This window comes from Mustela putorius, unplaced genomic scaffold (genome assembly GCF_011764305.1).
Source record: "Mustela putorius furo isolate JIRA1106 unplaced genomic scaffold, ASM1176430v1.1 tig00000421_pilon_pilon_pilon, whole genome shotgun sequence".
Lineage (NCBI taxonomy): Eukaryota > Metazoa > Chordata > Mammalia > Carnivora > Mustelidae > Mustela > Mustela putorius.
The window spans coordinates 7386754-7406446 of NW_025421375.1; the positions used below are offsets into that span (position 1 = coordinate 7386754).

The window sequence follows — 19693 nt, forward strand, 5'->3', positions numbered from 1 at the left end:
CCCGCTTTGGGCTCCAGGATGGATGTAGAGCATACCTTAAAAAAATAAAAAATAAAAATGGAGTTCTGGCCCTGGCACTAGCCAGCTGTTTGAGCTTAGTTAGGCAATGTCTCTAAACTTCTAAATCATGTCATCCCTCTAAGCGTCACCTACTTACCTGTAAAAAAATGGAGAAATAGCAACACTTACCTCATATGATTTGTTCAAGAATTAGGTATAATAATGCATGTAAAGCCCTTACCACAATCCCTGGTGCTTAGGGAGTGCTTAATAAATTATTGGCTGTATTAGCTGGTCAACAAATAGATTATTGTCCTCAATTCCTCTAGACTAGGTTACAAGATTATTTTGATGAGACAAACGCAGGAGTGTGGTGTGTGTGTGTGTGTGTGTGTGTGTGTGTGTGAAAACTGCTGTTTACTCTGCTCATCAGTATTCTCTAGAGGCCAAATCAAACTTGGCTGCAGCAAAGGAAATCATTTTTATAAAGAAAGGTTAGATCCAAATTAGATTCCTTCTCCTTGTTCTCCTTTGAAAGTATTTCCACAAAATTCAATCTTTGGCTTGACATTAAAGGCCTATTTTCAGTTTGAGTAGACTTTACCAAAAAAATAAATAAAGGGTGGGGGGTAGAAAACATGACTCTACACACCAAGTAGTGGGGAGTGAATTTAACTTTTCTGAGTTCAGCTAAAGAATGTTATCGCATGGTCTCCTGCCTAAAGCTTTCCTTTTTCCTCACTTGTGTGAGGCGGCCTTTGGCTCAGAATAGGTCATAAAGGCAGTATAGCATTGCCTGTCTCTTCTGGATCCCTTGCTCTAGGAGAAGTCAGTCGCCATGTTGTGGTAGCACCATGGAGAGGCCCATGTGAGAGGAAGAAAAGCCCTCCTGTCAATAGTCACAGAGGTGAGACTGGAAGCCCCTTCAAATAACCATAGCATGGCCAGTAGTTTGACTATGACTTTACCAGAGGCCCTGAGCCCCAAAGAGCCAGCAAAGCTATTCCTGGCTTCAACACTCTCGGAAACTGTGAGATGGTTAACTGTTGTTTCAGGCTGCTAAGTTTTGGGGAATTGGGTAGGTAGGAATAGATCATGAATACACTGCCCTTGAATCTTGCTTCCCACAGCATCTCAGTGTCTGGTCAGTTAGTTCATTATTCATTCATTCATTCTCTCATTCATTCCTTGAAGGTTTATGAACTACTTGCTATGTGTTAGGCAGTGTAACTACCTTCAGATCCTTACTTTCAGGAGGCTACAGTCTTGTGGAAATACTATGGGCAGACTAACAGTGAAAATGCTGGATGCATGTGAAATGCCACCATGTGGTTTTGCTAGAGAGCTTTTGGGACTCAGAGGAGGGAATGAGAACTTCCAGCTTGGCCAGAAGAAAGGGGGATATAGGTAGGAGATGCCACTTGACCTAAGCCTTGATACCAAGGTGTGAGGGCTTTGTCATGTGTTAACTTGGCTCGGCTGACCTACATTCCCCAGAATCCTCATTCTTCCGTGTTTCTGTTCAGGGTGAGGCACAAGGGAGATTCTCCCTTATGGCAGAAGGGAAGCAGCAGCCATTTTGTAGTGCACACACGTCATTGCTGATCTGCTAACTTAGCTTGTTGGTGTGAAGCAGCAGCCAAGCCTGTGATCACTCTACTTTGCCCTGCATTCTCCTTTAGCTTTTCTGACTTCCAGGGCAGCCATGTACTAAGCTTAGCTCTGTGATAAAGGGCTTTGGCTTCTGAGGAATACTCTCTTCACCAAGGTGAGAGGCAAGAACAGACAAGGTTTTGATTGTTTCTTGTGCCTGTGCCGCCAGCCTTCCCGATGGCCAGCCACATGGATTTAAGCTTCAGTCTCAGATGACAGCCTTCTAGAGAATGCCTCACCAACCCCCAGAAGCTAGTTCCCTGTGCCAACCTGAGGTACAAGGTGAATCGGTGAAAAGAGATCATTCAAGGCAGAAGGAACTGTGTGAACAAAAGCAAGGAAGGGAAAATGTAGGTCTACTAGAGTTCTTAACCACTGGCACACCCTTGGTACTAACTCATCAGAATAAATGCTGGTCCCAGCACAGACCAGCCAGAAGGAATAGTGGCACCAGCACCAGCCAATCAGAACAGATGCTGGCTGTGGTGCCCAGCAGGGTCTTTAAGGGTTCTGACTCTTCCCCTTTAGTTACTGAATTATGGAGACTAAGGAGATGTCTGAGTGGATTTTGAGGTGGTTAAAAGCATTTGGGCCATCAAAGATGTGACTATTTCCCAGTTGGAAGAAAAATGTTCTCTATTTTAATAACTTGTGCTCTTCCCCACGGGGGCCCAGTGTACAATGGCTGCACGCAGTAGCTTCCTTGATAGTGTATGTAGCCTGCTGATTGAATGGGCTGTCCCAAGGAACCTTGGAGATAGCCTTTCCAGACATTGATGTTGGACCCCATACTCCAGGATAGTCTCCAAACAGGTATGTGGGGGTGCCTTTAGAAAGCCCTAGGGTGCAGTGGCCAGGGTCCGTGTTGGCCAAGTCATCATGCCCATCTGTACCCACCTAAGAACATGGAGCATGTGATTGAGGCTCTCTGCAGGGCCTAGTTCAAGTTCCCTGATTGCCAAAAGATCCACATTTCCAAGAAGTGGGGCTTTCCTAAATTTAATGTGGATGAATTTGGAGACAAGGTGCCTGGAAGATGGCTTATCCCCAATGGCTGTGGGGTCAAATGTATCCTGAGTCATGACCTTCTGGACAAATGACAGGCTCTGCACTCATGGGAACATCAGCACTACTCCCTTCTTATTTGTACCCACTGATAAACCCTACTTCCTGTCAAAAAATTTTTTAACAACTTGTACTGTCATATTGATGCATTCCAGCTGACTTCCAGCTCTTAAGGAAATAATGCCAGGGGAAGATGATGAAGAGCAAATTGTTGAGTGTGACTGGAACACTGGCTGACTTTGTGGTCATAGTTTTAAACCCAGTTACTCCAGTCAGTGAAATTGATTTAACCTGTTGTGTCTGGTGTGACTATAGTCAAAATAGTTATTAAAATGGTTCCATGGAGGAATGCAACTTAATCCAGTCAAAGGAGACCAGGACCCTATCTCTTTACTGAATGAAGGATCAGAAAACAGGAATTTTAGCCTCTGCTCTGGGGCTGACACACTGTGATCCGGCAAGTGACTTACCACAACTCCTCCTGAACCAGAAAGTGGTGACTTGACTTGGGCTTTTTGCTCTGCAGTTTTCTGGAGACCTGGTTGCTTGCTTGTCCATTCCTTAAAACTTTACCCACTAGTCCCTTCAATTCTGGAGTCAAGACAAAAAGCTTGTTTTGTATTTCCCTGCCTCACCACATCATTTTTTTTTCTGGCAATTCCTTGGTATGAGTTGACCCATTATTGCCTTTTTCTCTCTAGATAGCCTCACCAGTGTAAGTTTCTATCCCTCCTTTTGAGAGACTTGATCGCTCAGCAAATTATTTACCAGGTACTCCTTTCATACTTCATAAGGTCCCCTGGCACTCAGAAATCTGTATACAGCAGGTGTCCATTAAATACGTAAATGTTCCTGTGTCATTTTGGTAAATTCTCTGGTTCCAAAGGGAAGTCGAGCAGGACATTCTAAACTAAAATATTTCAGGGTTTTGGTTTGTGTATAGCTCTGCATTGTCCCTGCCCCCTTCTGCTAGCATGAATAATTAAGAATAGAGTTGGGGGGCGCCTGGGTGGCTCAGTGGGTTAAAGCCTCTGCCTTCGGCTCAGGTCGTGGTCTCAGGGTCCTGGGATCGAGCCCCGCATTGGCCTCTCTGCTCAGTGGGAATCCTGCTTCTACCTCTCTCTTTGCCTGCCTCTCTGCCTACTTGTGATCTCTATCTGTCAAATGAATAAATAAAATCTTAAAAAAAAAAAAAAGAAAGAAAGAATAGAGTTGGACCCCTGTGTGTGCATGCCGATAGTAGTATTTGGTGCATATAGTAACGGTGTATAAATTAACCTTTTTTGCTTCAAATGAAAAGGCAGCCTTGTTCAATGATTACGAATGAACGCAAAGATCATTTCAGCATCTTCAGAGCCATTAACTGGGTTGGGCATAATTTGTCACATTGGAAGACCATCTTCACTAACAAACACGTCACTATCAACTCACTGTCCTTCTGGAAAATGAGATACAGGTTAAACATTTTATAGGGAAAAGTAAACACAGGAAAATATGGGACTGTGGTTAAAAAGAAATTCCTAAATTAAAACAAAGTAGGTCTGCCAACTAATAAAATGGTGGTGTCTCAGTGCGATTCCAGAGAATTTGGAATTTTGAATACAAATTCTTTGCTCTCAAGCAATTGAATTAGTAGAAGAAAATACCAAGAAAAAGCTGAACAGAAAGGACCATAAACAAAAATCTTAAGGCTTTTGAACTACCATGAAGCAACTTTTTCTTCTTAAGCCTGGAAAATTTCCCCCCAAAATGTTGAGGTAGGTTTTTGCTCATTTCTACTTACCTGGTGTTCGTATTTAGCAAATATATATTTAATTGAATTTGAATATGCTTGCTGAAGCCATGGGTGAAAAAAAATCACATGTACACTTATCATGACCTTGTGAAGCACACAAAGCAGAACAGAATAAGAATTCTTCCTCTTCATTCTCTTTCCCTGGAATAAATCCTATGTTCCACTGTTATTAAACCATTTTTCAATAATAGTTCATCTGCCAGTGTTAGCGTGAATAAATTTCTCCTCTCAGTATAGGAATCAATTCACCACTTTCTTTATCTTTCTTAAGCACATCCAATCCTTCAAGTTCACTTGTCCACTTACACATGCAACTAGGTGTATATAGCTCCTAATTCTTAGCAAACTTTGCTTTCCCCAGTACAAAAAATGTCTTCACCTACCCCAGTAGATTTAGTTAGGTTTGGTCTTCTAAGTCCATATTTTGCCTCTTGTAGATTTCCTTTTATAAAAAGCAATACAGAAGCTTTAATCATTATTAGCATTCTGAATCGGGCCTCGAACATAGCTCTACTGCTATTTCTATTTAGCTCATGCCATGCTTGTAGTTCTTTACGTCAAGCCGCCCTATTTGTGCTGAGGATAAGGGAGTCCATTGGAAAAGGTTTTGAACCCTGGGCAGATTTTACCGTAAAATACACCAAAATGCTATAATCTGTATGCAATCTTCATTAAGAATTTCCACCACCTGCTTGCTGAAGCCACAGCACAGCTCCACTCATAATCACCATACAGGGGGCAGCATTAGTTAACATCATTAGACAAATGTTGAGATCTTCTTTTTCATGTTCATTAGCACCAGGTGGGAAGAAACTGCTAAATCCAGGCATGGGACTTTGGGGGCTAAGTCAGGCTTATGCATTATTTAATCAGCCAACTTTCTGAGCATCTGCAAAAAACCAAAAAGGCTAGAATAGCAGTGATTTTCTGTTGTTGTTTTTTTCCAGATATGTTAGGAGCAGTGTCAATTTTCAACTTCAGTAAGGAGAGGGTGATCTGTAGAAGCAAATCACTTAACTTCTCTGTGGCTCTTCCTAAGTGCGAGTCGCTATGCTAAGCTCTTCACATTTTCTCACGTAAACCTCAAAACAAGTCTAAAAGGAGAGATGCTACTGTAATTTCCATTTTATAGATAAGGACATTGCATTTTGGAGAAGTTAATTTGTTTATGCAATTAAGCTCCACAGTCTCTAAGAAGTGGATGGTTTTCTCATATGTCATATTAGCTTTGCGTTATAGGTTATAGTCACCTTAAGACTGGTTATGATAAGAACTTTGAGAGCTGAAAGGACCTTCACACTTGATGTAATCCACATGACGGAGTTAAAGCTCAGAGAAGTCAAAGACTTCACCCAAGGTCACACAGCCCATTGTGACCAGCTGGGACCCAGGACTTTTGCAGGGATCCCTGCTCCTACAATGCACTGGTTTTTTTCTTCATGTTATTTTACATAATTAATAGATCTCTTCAAGCATGCAAATACTTAAAAGTATGCATTCCTCTCAGGGCATGAGTTTCTTCAGCCCAGAGATCATATACTTAAATGGAAAATTAATTAAAGGGAGAAAAGAAATACTTGGGAGGTGTTTTTTATTTAATTTAAAATTAAACACAATTGCTTTAAGTGAGCAACATCTTAAAAGATGGTATTAAAGTCATACCCCAGAAACCACAAATATGATAATAAGAGGTTTACAGAGCTTGTTTTACTAGACATTCTTCAGTTCCATGTTTCTTTCCTGTGTTTTTAACTAGCAGGGAACTGAGGGAATTAAGTACAGTATTCTTTCAGCTTCTTTAAGACTTTTCCTGCTTTAAACCTGAATTCTTTATGGCAGAAAAGAAAAGGGAATTCCCTGTTCCTGGATCCACCCGCCCCACCCTCTCCCACCGCATGGTTACACACACACACACACACACACACACACACGCATTCCTCTCTGAACGAAATCTCCTTTTTTTCATCTCTTCTTTCTCACAGCCTCCACACTTTCCCCCAAGTCCCTTCCCCCAAAACCTAAATCTCAACATTTGGCTCAGTGACATTCTCTCAAGATCAAAGTCAAACGATAATTTCCATGAAAATCAAAGTAATGTCAGTCTCGCTCCCTTGCTCCTTGGAAAGCCTGGGTCTCCAGCCTGTGAAAAACGAAAAATTCCACACTTGCCTCTCCTCAGGATGAAACTCTCTGCTCCTTCTTCCTTTTTTCAGGTATCTGTTCACTTCAAGCGTATTTCTGCTTTTCTGTAGAAATGGAGATAGAAACTTGCAGCGTCAACTTCAAGACCGACCTGCTGTTAGTGTCTCTCTCTTCCTGGGATCAGCAATGTCTGTGAGGCTTGAGGTGAAGCTGGGACAAGAAGGAGGTTGGAACAGAAAGAGAGGGACAGGAGAAGTAGTGGGGGTGGTAGAAAAGTCCCATTTAGTGACTTCCTGTATGTCAGGTATCACCATACAGTAAGAAACCTGTTCTTACTTTACGAGTGAATGGCCTCAAGTTCGCAGAAACTTGAAAATTTTCAAGGTTACAGAGTTCGTAAATGGTCTGGTTAAAATACTAACCCAAGGCTGTCTGACCTCAGAGTCCAAATTTTGTGTGAGGATGTGAGTCAGTGACAAGTCAGGGGAAGAGCGGTAGGGGCTCTATGCAATGCCAGGATCCCGCCCTCAGACACCTTCATACATCTTTACGATGAATTATCCACCTGACCTTGTTTAGCACAATGATGGGCCAAAAGCAGCTGGGCGCTAGACTGTGGACAAGTACTCTGCCCCCTGTCCTTGCCTCACCCTCCCTCTGTGCACGATCATACGTATGCCCGGGTAGCTCCTTTATGGGACTCGATTTTGCTCTTAAATTGGAAGGGGTCATTCTGAAATCATTGCTGCTGTCCAGGAATCCTCCCATAAAGTCACTAATTGGAGAGTTAACTGATAATAAGAGGACTTCATTATTTCCCTTTGACCAAGACCCCATCTAAGAAATTTCACGCAAGTGAAAAGAATCTTCCTCCTCAAGAAATGGCAATAGTAATCCTGGGCTTTGTTAGGAAATGCCTTCAGAAAGGAAATACAGTAGGGTTTTTGTTGTTGTTGTTGTTGTTTTTGAGAGGAAAATATCAAATACCTAACACAGGAAATCTCCCTAGAGTCTACCTCCAGTAGGAGAGCTCATTTTATATTTTGCAAGGTTTATGAGAAAAGCATTCAACTCTAATAAGTAGCTATTTGAGTATTATTCCTTGTGTGTGAAATTCAATTGTTGAGACTAGCATAATTCCATGGGATGAAGCCTGGTCCCAATAGAAGCTATAAGTCATCCTAGGGATTATGACCTGAAATGTTCAGATATCCATTATTAAAAATGAACGTTTTCTTTTGCTACTTTCCTGCCTAGTGGGGAAAAGAAAGAAAAGTACCCTACAGATTATGTTAAAACAAACAAACAAACCAAATCCTAGAGTGTATATTCAATAAAATCTTGGCTTGGCACAGGGACCTGAGTTGGTAATACGAATCAGCAAGTGTTTTTCCTGATCCAATTCGACAGGAGTGTAAGGAAACAGAAGGCAAAACAAGCATTTAATGAGCACGCTACCCTTACCTAGTGCTCTGTTACATTGTAGTGCTGTGTTTTTTACCACTACTCTGGACTAAGCTCTGTGACCTGCTTTGGCCCATCTGATTAACAAATGTGTTGCAAGTAGTGACCTGAGAAGTGTTTCAGTTCCCCCTTATTCTCACGTTCTGCCCTAGCCCTGAGAACATGTCTGCCTTAGCCTGCTGGTGGATGAAACCCACGCAAAACACCCGTTACCCCAACAGAGACGATCCTAGATCAGTCAACCACCAGATGATCCTCCCCACACATTAGCAAGTCCAACCAAGAGCAGCAGAATTACTGAGCAGGGCCAGGAGCAGCAGAGCTTCTGAGCACACCTCTCAGAGGCATGAGTGTTATTGTGGCACTAGATAATGGATACAAAACCCCCAGTTAGGAAATAGTTTCTGGGTATGAAAACCTATTGTAAGTTGCATTGCATATTATGTGAAAGCCGCAGGAAAAATTTGCATTAAGATAGGCTATAGCCGGGGGCTCCTGGATGTCTCAGTGGTTTAAGCCTCTGCCTTCAGCTCAGGTCATGATCTCAGGGTCCTGGGATCGAGCCCCACATCGGGCTCTCTGCTCAGCGGGGAGCCTGCTTCCCCCTCTCTCTCTGCCTGCCTCTCTGCCTATTTGTGATCTCTCTCTGTCTATCAAATAAGTAAATAAAAATCTTTAAAAAAAGAAAAATAGGCTATAGCCCTGTATAGGTAAACCACAGCTAGGAAAGAAGGGGAAGGACTCTCGGGAAGGAATCTCCCTGAAAAGGTTAGCTCATTTCCTTACCAATCACTCAAAGAAAAGGAGTATCTCCCCAAGTGGAAATGAAATCTAAGAGTAAGGGTCATAGGTAGGTGTTATGACAGGATCTCTCCTAGGAGAGTGTTTCTCTGGGGTCCATTCAGAATGACTTCTGCTTTGTGGGGACTTTCCAGGAGCTGAGGTGTGAAGGGTTCAGGGGTGTCCATGTGACAGCGATGATGATGGCATGTGACACTTTATCGAGCAGATTGCTTCTTTTGTCCCAGGTGCTATACTCAGTTCTTGATATGAATTAGCTCATTCAGTCTTCATGCCAGCCCAGCAGGTAGGTATTACCTTTTCCCCATTCTATACATGAGGCAATTGAAGCCCACAGTTATCATTACATAACTTGCCAAAGACAAAACAACAGAGCTGGGTGGTCACCAATCTGACTCAAGGACCTCTATCCCATAGAGCTATGGAACCACACATCAGACAAGTGGGATTGGGACCAGACTTGATACTTTGTAAACTCAGTTGTTGTTAGCCCATGTACTCTGTTTCTGACTTGGAATGGAAAGGAATTTCATTCCACCGTAAGGCCAGTATCATGGCGGCATCAGGAAGGGAATAGGTAGTGAGAGAGAGAAAAAACCAATGGGAAGGTCAAGTTGGGGACAAGGTCAAGTGCCCTTCCTCAGGGGCTTTATCTCACTCACTTAGGCCAGGATATTCTCAACCTGGTGTTGTTTCCTTAGAGGTCTGGTGTTTAATTTTATGGCAGAGATGAGAATTTCCTTATGTTTGTACTTGCTAGGCATTTTTCTATCTGCATTGAATTCTAGCAACAACCTTCAGTGATTAAAGATATTTTTATCCCTAATTTTAAAGATCAGTGTGATTTGAAATGGACTTTCTGGACTGATGGCAGGCTGTTAGCTCTTTCCAGGCCTCAGTGGGATGAGAAATTGAAAGTAGGTGTTTAGAAACTTAACAACTAAAGCAGTGTTTTATCTGTTGAATCTAATAATCTAAAACAAATGAGTATATATTTCATATGTTTGTGTTTTCTATTTCATTTTCCTGGTAATTCATTTTAAGGTATTTTACAATAGTATTTTTCTTCAAATGCATTCGATGTTTAAAAAATAGAGTTTGAGAAACACTTCTGGGTAAAAAAGTTGAGGATCAGAGAAATAACTTTGTGCCAAGGTTTTAGTCATTACGAGGCAGAATAAGATTCAAACTCAAGTCTTAATCCAATGCCTATCAAATAATTTTATTTTTATTAAAATTAACATGCAAGGGGCGCCTGAGAGGCTCAGTGGGTTAAAGGCTCTGCCTTCAGCTCGGGTCATGGTCCCAAGGTCCTGGGATCCAGTCCCGCATCGGGCTCTCTGCTTGGCAGAGAGCCTTGCTTCCTCCACTCTCTCTGCCTGCCTCTCTGCCTACTTGCGATCTCTGTCTGTCAAATAAATAAATAAAATGTTTAAAAAAAATAAAAAATAAAATTAACATGTAAGTTGATTAAGACTGTGTCTGCCCGCATCTGCCGATTTAAATAATGATGCAAAGTTTGATTTGGGAGGGGGCAGTGGACGGGGAGGAGAGTAGTAGGCACATCAGTCTTTCTATTGACGTCAGGCACTTCCAGAACATAGAAACAGGACTTGAGAGCTGAACTTTAAAAATCAAAAGGAGGCTACCAGTATGGACGTGTGATACACACAGAGATAGCATGATTCTTCCAGCATCACTTGGAAAGACCAGGACTTTTTCCTTTGCTCCTTCTCCAACTTCCTCAAGGAGAAAGGTAGGAAATACAGAAAATTCTCCTTTGAGAAAAATTGTCTAACAGATCCTACACCCAGTGAAGCAATTGATTTTTGTGGTCATAAATTCAAAAGCATTTCTTCCCATCATCTGTTACAGGAAAACTGTGTCTCGATTATAGCCAGTAGTAGTAGATCTAGAAGAGCTTTGGAGCCAGACTTAGGTCCTGCTTTTGCCATTTTTTTCCCCTCCATAGCCTTGGCATCAAGCTAACCTTTCTGGACTTTTTTTTCTCATTTGTAAAACGTAAATAATTCATACCTCCTAGGATTTTGAGATAATTTAATAAGGTAACTCGTATAAACTGCTCTCATCAAGTATGAAGTAAGAGGATAATTACATCGGATGCCCCCAAACCAAATACATTTAACCAGCTTGTTTGAGATCCTTTCAAATGCAGTGACTGTATAATCTCAAAATAATTAACTAAAAGATTTTCTTTTTAAATTTAGTTATTCGGCAAATAGGTTTCTTTTCAGCAAGGAGTAAAACAGGGTCATTTGACTCAATTTTAGAAATTGAATTAACTGAACTGTTGGCATGTTTTGTTTCCATATACAGAGAGTCTAATAATTCAGGATGATAATTCTGACCTAAAGTACACTGAAAACTGGTTTTATTAAATTTGTAAAGTATTCACTTTTATAGATTACTGATAATCTTATCTCATAGGGATTTTGGGAGAGTCAAATTAGATTATGTTGTATATAGTTTCTGGTACACGATAACCCCTGAATAAGGATCTTTTCCCTGTATCCCACCTTTTTTTGGTTTTGTTTTTTGTTTTTTGTTTTTTTACAGTTGCTGCTGTTTTTAGGTCAGTGTCGCTTTATAGCATTTGATTATGTACAATGTTTAGCACCTTGGTCAACTTTTTTACTTCAAGACTTAACAGAATGAAATTATTTGTACCAGAAAGGTGGAAATGTGGGCACACGTGATTTAAAGCCATGGTGAATTTAACTTGAAACACTATGGAGAAATTTCTCCAAACGAATGATAATAAAACCTCTCTGAGAAACAATCGTCAAGGTCTGTACTCCAACTAGTTTTCGAACTGGCTTGGAGCCTTTGGCATTTCCTCAGTGATTGGCCCCTAAATTGTGTCAACAAGTGCTTTTGTATGTACCCTTTATAGTTTTGCCTAACCTTTAATCGTTCCAGTATTCTTTTCCAGATAAAACTCAAACCTGTGCTTTAGATCCTTAATTGATTTTCCTTGTGACATCCTGGGGACCCTAAGTCTGACGACTCTTTCGGGAGCTCCCATCAAGCAACCCTGGAAAGGATTTCAGATTGTTACAGAGGACCCGTTAGAAAACCAGCTGCGGAACATTGCGTGATTTTATTTCCATCTTCTGGCTGTCGTTTTAGGGAAATCTACAGATTTTAGATCCTTCCAGAGCACACATAATAACGAGCTCACAGGATCATTTAAGCATTAAATGAGATTAGGTATATAAAAGTACTTTTCAAACTATCAACCATGGACAGAGGATGTACAAAGTTCAAAATATTGTTATTTCCTAGCGTGCTTTTACTTCTCTGTCGTTCCTTTATGGGCACAAGATGGCTGCTAGGGCCAGATGTCACATTTATTTCTATGACTGTGTCTCAAGCAGGAAGTGGGGTGGGGTGGAAGGATTTTTCAGAATTTTCTTTCTTTGTATCAGGCAGGAAAATCTTCACAGAAGCCCCTGAATCCAGCAGATTTCCCTTAAGTTTTCATTGGCCCAAACTAGGTCACATATTCGTCCCTAAGGGAGGATCATAGAATTACCCATCCCAGGCAAGGAGAATCAGGGTTATCATGATTGGTTTAGGCCAAAGGGACACAAATGGTCTGATTTAAAGATCTTTGATATTTAGCTTCTAGTCTTAAGAGCCTAGTATAGTTCTTTTAGGTTCCCTTACTTCTTGGTTCCCACCCTGCTTCCAATGAATACCTCTCTTATCTTGACATTCTCTGGACATATTGACGATCCATTCTGATTTTTCCTCTTAAAATATATTTTTCTACGAAGGGAGTATACAATCTCAAAAAAAAAAAGAAAAAAAATCCTTTAAGTGTGCCTGAACATGAATTCTTGCATGTTTGTCTCCTCCTCTGGACCTCTTGGCCATGCAGACCAATACAGAATTGATGAGAAAGGCTGAGCTTTGAAATCAATTGGACCAAAGTTTGAATCCCAGCCCTCTTACAGTTAAGTTAAGTCATGGAACCCCTGCGGATCTCCGTTTCCTCATGCATACAAGGAACATAAAGATGTCCGCTTTATAGGATTTAGTACCAGAATAGAAAGTACATGGCAGCCAAAGGACATGATCCATTGTTTTGTTATTTCCATCAAGTCCCACATCGGTTGCTCTGATTGCTGTATCTCAAAGCCTGGTCAAATTCTTCACTCAAATTCTTCAGCTCACTAGGGTTGGAGACCAGATTTTTGATGACTTATCCTGGCTTTAACGCCATACTCTTTTAAGGGCATGCTCATTGCTTCCAATATTCTATTCTTTGCTGATTACGGTACAGTTCTGGATAAAAGGGTCACATGACAATAATAAATGCTTGTGGAATTAAAAAAGATGTAATGAGCATATAAGAATGTGCAGTAAGGACATCGATTGCAGTCATAACAAAGACTGGACAGGTGGCTAATTGCAGTGGGTAACCTAGGCTTTGGCAACTTGAATAGCAACAAGGACAGTAAAACTTCAAAAGATGACATTATGCAGTATGGTAAAGAGAGCCACTGAAACAGATCAGGAGAAGACAATGGATCAAAAGAGAAAGGAACTTGGGCTTAACCCAAGCTATCCCAGTAAATGAACTATTGAGAAAGACCTGGAAGCATGAAAGACATTCCTTTCTTTTCTTTTCTTTTCTTTTTTTAAAGATTTTATTTATTTACTTAAAGAGAGAGCTAATGGGGGGGAGGGTAAGAGGGAGAGAGAGAGAGCCTCTCAAACAGACTCACCGCTGCGTGTGGAGCCCATCCTCGTTTAATCTCACGACCCCAAGATTACGACCTGAGCCAAAATCAAGAGTCAGAGGCTTAATTGACTGAGCTACCCAGGCACCCCCTTTATTTCTTTTAAATGATAACGAAACACTTACAGTGAGCTGTATTTGTTTAATTTAGATACATAGTCAATTTATGTTATAATCTTTTTGATGGTGTTTTGTCACACCAAGTATTTATTTTTATTTCATTTTTGGATATATTTAGAGCCTCAAAAGAAGCCAGGTAGCATCTAATACAGTTCAGCCTGGCTCTTGCCACTAATCATCCCTAGTGGCATTCATCGGCACTCGTATCCTCACAGGGCTAAGGTGAGGTAAAATGTCTCACAGATAATTACCTGCTGTTCTCTCTTCTTGAGACCTCACATTTGGCACCTGACCAAGGACCAGAGGCACAAGAAAGATTGGTCATTGTCATCAGGTCCTTTCTGCTGACCTTCCAGACCGTCTACTTGGGTTCTACACACTGCTCCACGTGGTTGAGTTTTCTGCACACCTGTCCCTGGCTAATCTAGCTTTCTGGTTTCTTGACCCTCTGCTTTGCTCTGACCTTACAATTTTGAAGAGTAACTTATTTTATTTTGGCGGCCAGCCAGGGTCTTCTACCTCCCACCTTACATTCCTGGGGAAGATCTGCATGGCGTTAAGAGGCTATAGTTTTTTTGCCTTAACTTACCAGTATGCAGCCCTGTTTCCACTCTTCCTCAGACTTTTCAGTCCTGCCCTCCTTGGCTTTTCTGGCCTCCTCCCAACCAACCCAGGGAGCTAGTCGTCCATGGATAATGACACTGGGTCCCAGTCTGCCTTCAGGTCTCATTCCCAGTTTCAAACTCTGAGTTTGACCTGCTTCTCCCTGAGTTCTCCTGCCTCCCCAGATTCTGAGCTGTGTTTTAGTTCAGCTTCATTTTTCCATAGTGAGAAAACTGAAAGGAAAAGAGAAACCAGGATCTCATGAGCACTTTTCTACTTTCTTGGGCCCCATAGTCCTAAAGGCAAGGCCCAGCACAGAGCTGGTGAGGACGAAGCTTTGCACCAAGTGGTGGTTTAGAAAATGCTCCTTTTTCTGTCATTAGTATACTCATCTCTTCCTAACATTAAAAAAAAAAAAAAAAAAGATTTTATTTATTAGAGAGAGAACATGAACAGAGAGAGGGGCAGAAGGACAAGCAGACTCCCTGCTGAGGGTGGAACCTGACTTGGGGCTTGATCTTAAGATCCTGAAATCAACATGAGCTAAAGTCAGATTCTTAACAGACCGAGCTGCCCAGGCACCCTTCCCTGACTTTTTAAAACAAGTGTAACCCCTCGATCAGAACATCAGTTTTATTTCTATGGAATGTCAAGAAAAGGAGCTTTAATTTCATTAGATCTAAATGATGATAATAATAGCAAACTTTCATCGAGTGCTTAACCATGATAACCAATATATTCATCACTCAAACCCTCTGAGGTATCATTGTCATCCCCACTTTACATATGAGGAAACTCAGAGGCAAAGTAACTTCCCCAAGATCACACAGCAAAGGATTGGCTGACAGGATTCACACTAGGACATTGTATAGTCTGAGGTCTTAATCATGTCACATGCTTCTAGATCTTTGATATGGTCCTTGATAGCAATCAATCAATCAATCAATCATAGAGGATATACAAATTATGAATTTTGGCAGGGATTTTTTAAGTTTGGAGATTTTTAAAAAAAATCTGACATGTGAGGGGCGCCTGGGTGGCTCAGTGGGTTAAAGCCTCTGCCTTCGGCTCAGGTCATGATCCCAGTGTCCTGGGATAGAGCCCCACATTGGGCTCTCTGCTCAGCAGGGAGCCTGCTTCCTCCTCTCTCTCTTTGCCTGCCTCTATGTCTACTTGTAATCTCTGTCTGTCAAATAAAATAAATAAAATCTTTAAAATCTGACATGTGAAAATAGGTAATTCATCCTTTAATGAAAAGGATGACGCAGTGAGATGTGTGATGATGCTCTGAGAGGTATGTCGTCCTGAAGTGCAAAGTCATTTCTATAGCCTAGTTGATTACAAACGCAAGTGGGCTCTGGTCGTCTTCAGCCTTCAGACTGCTGGAGAAGCTAGAGGACATGTAGGGAAAGGTAAATGTGTGACACTGTTTTCAATGCCCGCCCTCCCCAGCAATGCTTTTTAATAATTATGATGGTTAATAGCAGTCATAACTCCTCATATGGATATAGTATTTTACAGTTTATAAAGCACAGTTCCATGATTTATTTCCATTTTTGTCCTCCTGATATTCATTTGCAGATGACAGGTCGAACAGCTCATTTAATTAAATGAGCAAACTGAGGAGTCGCAAGATTAAGTGACTTGTCCACAGTACGTTGATAGTGGATGATCCCAGTGAGATAAATTCCTTTGCCACAAATCCTCAATCCAGGTGTTTGTGACTAGACCAGGCAAGTCCTGAATATATGAATTTCAAGGAGCTTTTAATATCTGGAGAATAATCACTGGACTGAAATGTTTAATAGCTCACTGATGCATGATCATAAAAGTTTTTCTCTCCACCCCAGAAGTGGCCCACATCACTGTGATTTTAAACTTAGCTTTAGGCAGCAAGTGTGGGTTTCTTTCCTGTCACTAGAGAACATAACGTTCTGACTTAACAAATGGGGACTGATAGGAGACGTTATTGTCAACGCAAAACAAAAGAGGGATCTGGGTTGGGTAAGGAATGACTACAAACAACAATAAGATACAAGACACTCAATAGGAAAATAGCAAAGCAATTAAAAATAGAAAACTTCAGTGACGTATATAAAGCAATGTTCCAGCCCAAGAGTAATCTGAGAAGTGCATTTTCTCCCATCAACTTGGGAAAAAATTAGAGAACTACATAACGCCATGTGTTGGTAAGGATATGGGTAAAGGAATCTTCACACACAATTGTCAGGGAGATGAGTATTTTGGTTCTGCACCTAATTTTGATTCATGGGGAGAGGGGACCCCCGCACCTCCAAACAAATAATGTTCTCACACCAGCTGGGTGTCCTACTATTTAACTCACTATTTATCACAAAACAGTAGCAGATCCCTTGGGGTAAATCACGAGTCCTATGAGACAATGCCCCCCCCCCCCATCACCTGGCCCCAGTTCTGGCCAATGGAAGCTCGCCTGTGCTTCTCACCAACTGACTATAAGTCAGAGAGTCCCACAAACCCCTTCCTCAGCTTCAGTTAATTTACTAAGTGGCTCACAAAACTCAGGGAAACATTGTTCTCACTAGATCCCTTGTTTCTTAAAAAAAAGGATTAAACTCAGAAACAGCCAAATGAAGGCAATACAAAAGGCAGGGTATGGATAAAGAGGGCAGAGCCTCCATGTCCATGTACACTGCTCACCCGCACCCCAAGTGTTCACCAACCCAGAAGCTCTCCAAACCCAGTTCTTCGGGGTTTTTACAAAGGCTTCAATTCATAGTCATGATTTTTTTTTTTTTTTAACAAAGACTTCAGTTCATAGTCATGATTTCTTAAATCATTGGCCATTGGTGATAGATTCAGCCTCCCTCTCTTCTCCTCTTGGTAGGGTTGAGGATTGGGATGGAAAGTTCCAACCCTCTAATCACTAGACTGATTCTCCTGGCAGGCAGGCAACCTTTGGTTGCCTCATTAACATAACAAAGGGCACCTCTATCTCCTCATCACGGGGGAAATTCCAAGAGTTTTGGGAGTTAGGTGCCAAGAACAGTGGAAGAAGACCAAATAGAAATTTGTTATAAATCACGGTGTCACAGCAAACCAGCATAGCCATTCAGGAAAGTAGTTCTTTGTGAAATTAATATGTATGTACTTTATACCCAGTAATCTGCTGTTGGCTATAAATCTTAAAGAAGTCCTCAACCAATCTGTAAAGGAAAATGTATAGGGATATTCCTTGCAGCATGTTACTGAGGTTGGAGGACACTCCCACTTCCATGAGTCCTTCACTAAAGGATTAGATGAGGGAAATGTGTATCAAATGCATTTGTTAGAGTCTTAAGACCTTGCTAAAAGCAATAAATACATATAATTACAGTAATAAATAAGTTTCTTGAATGAAACTTTCTGAATAAAAATAAGTTGAATAAAAAAAGATGTAGAAATCACAAACCCATTCACAGTGTCATCTACACACATTCTAAGGCAGTCCTCCGCTATGTCTCCTCATTGCATTTGGGCTTTACAAAGATGCCTTCAAATACCTGCTGCCTTCTGCCCTGCACAAGTTCCCAAAGCAAGGTGACATCAGGGCTCCAGTGACTTGCCTGAAACATAAGAGAAAGGGAAAGATTCAGTAAATCAAGCCCAAATTTGTATCTCAACTTAGCATTCCAACTCTTCTCTAGTGAAGAAAATTGCACCCATCTTCCTATCTTCTTTTCCTGACCTTGCTCCAGAGAAAAGATGTGCACACAGCTAAAGACATACTAAATACATTCAAGTGGGCACCTTGGAAGGGGTGGGAGAATGTAAGCTGAGGTAGGGGGAAAGGAGAAAAATAAGTAAATCCAGAGTGGGACCTTGATTTAGCCGATGATGGTTATGGGCCATGAGCTAAAGAGAAAGACAACTTCCTTCCTCCTACAGCCTTCCCACAACCCCCAGGAGAGTCTTATTAATAACTTAAATTTCCTGCCAGGTTAGATAGATAGGTGCTTAGAGGAAGGTTTAATTTAATTGCAGAGAATAAGAGAATGGGCATTTCTGCACTTTTCAATTTGTTAAGGAAGACTCCGACTTGCTTCAAATACGTTTCTATTCGTAGAAGAGTCATTGACTAAGCTGGTTTTCCAACTTTATAACTGCATGTAATGCCCTGTATAATATTATGTCGCCATCTGTATCATGATTACTTGATGCCTTCTTTAGCAAAAGGATAGAGGAGCCACTTTTATCAGTTCCTTAAGAAGAGAGCCTTAGAGAGAAATGATAAGTCTCAGTGCACTGTTGTTCAGAAATAACCCCTCTTGGTTATCTTTAGCTTGCTTCAATTGCCAAGTTTTCTTTGAGTTGAAGAATGTATTCAGCGAGAGAAAAACTGTGACCCTCGGATAATTTCTATACTCTTAAAAAAGTCGTAGGGTATGGGACAGGTGGCGGTAGAGGAGGAAGGGAGAACGTGTCAGCGCAACCAACCAATATTATGATTGCCAAGACCAATTCAAGGAAAGGAAAGGGCATATTTTCTTCAGAGTATTTAGCAACTTTAGAAATAGCCATTGTTCCCAGCTACCTTTGGACAAAATGGAGCAGGCAGATACCCACATCTAAGTCATAGGGTTGGGGCAGTGGAGAAAATGAGTAATTCTCTGGGTTGCCAGAAGGAAGGCCAGTGAAGAGAAACGTTATCTTCTTGCTAAGGAGTGGCTGTGGAGGTGGGGAGGAAAGCTAGCAGAAAGAGGAAGAAAGGGACAGGTAAGGAGCTCTACTGAATGAAAGAAGCAAGTTTTTCCTGTACCTTGAGGAAGGCTTTAAGGCCAAACCAGATCATAAAGTATCAATAAGTTCCAGGCACGTTCTGTGTGCTTGTGTGTGCTCCCCTTTTTAAGTGTTAAACTGGATCTTTGCCCACCGGTATGTGAAGAGCAGAGGCGTGAGATAACAATCCCAGGGTATGGCAAGTAACTGAAACATTTCTCTGGCAGCTTTCAGCATCTTAGCTTAGACCTGCCGTGACAGCCTGTTCTGGTATACTTGGGATGATTTAGAATAGTGCTCGCAAACTTTTATGTGCACATGAATCATCCAGGGATCCGATTCAAAATTCAGATTCTGGTTCCGTATGTCTGAGATGGTTTCTGAGATTTTGCATTTCCACCAATTTCCAAGTGATGCCCATGTTGCTAGTCTTCCAGACCACACTTGGAAGAATAGCCAAGGGCCTAGAACACACCGTCACAGGTATATCTAGCTATTTAAGATGTGTTGTGTACACATGTGAACCAGGACATGCATATAGGTGC

At 41.4% G+C, this 19693-nt stretch overlaps 1 non-coding gene across 1 annotated transcript; it reads left to right on the forward strand.

The window, feature by feature from the left end:
* Positions 1 to 2282: 2282 nt before the first annotated feature.
* LOC123392023 lies at positions 2283 to 2416 on the forward strand. The gene has a single exon (XR_006606697.1). It is a non-coding gene; the product is annotated as a small nucleolar RNA SNORA70 (small nucleolar RNA).
* The last annotated feature ends 17277 nt before the right edge of the window (positions 2417 to 19693 follow it).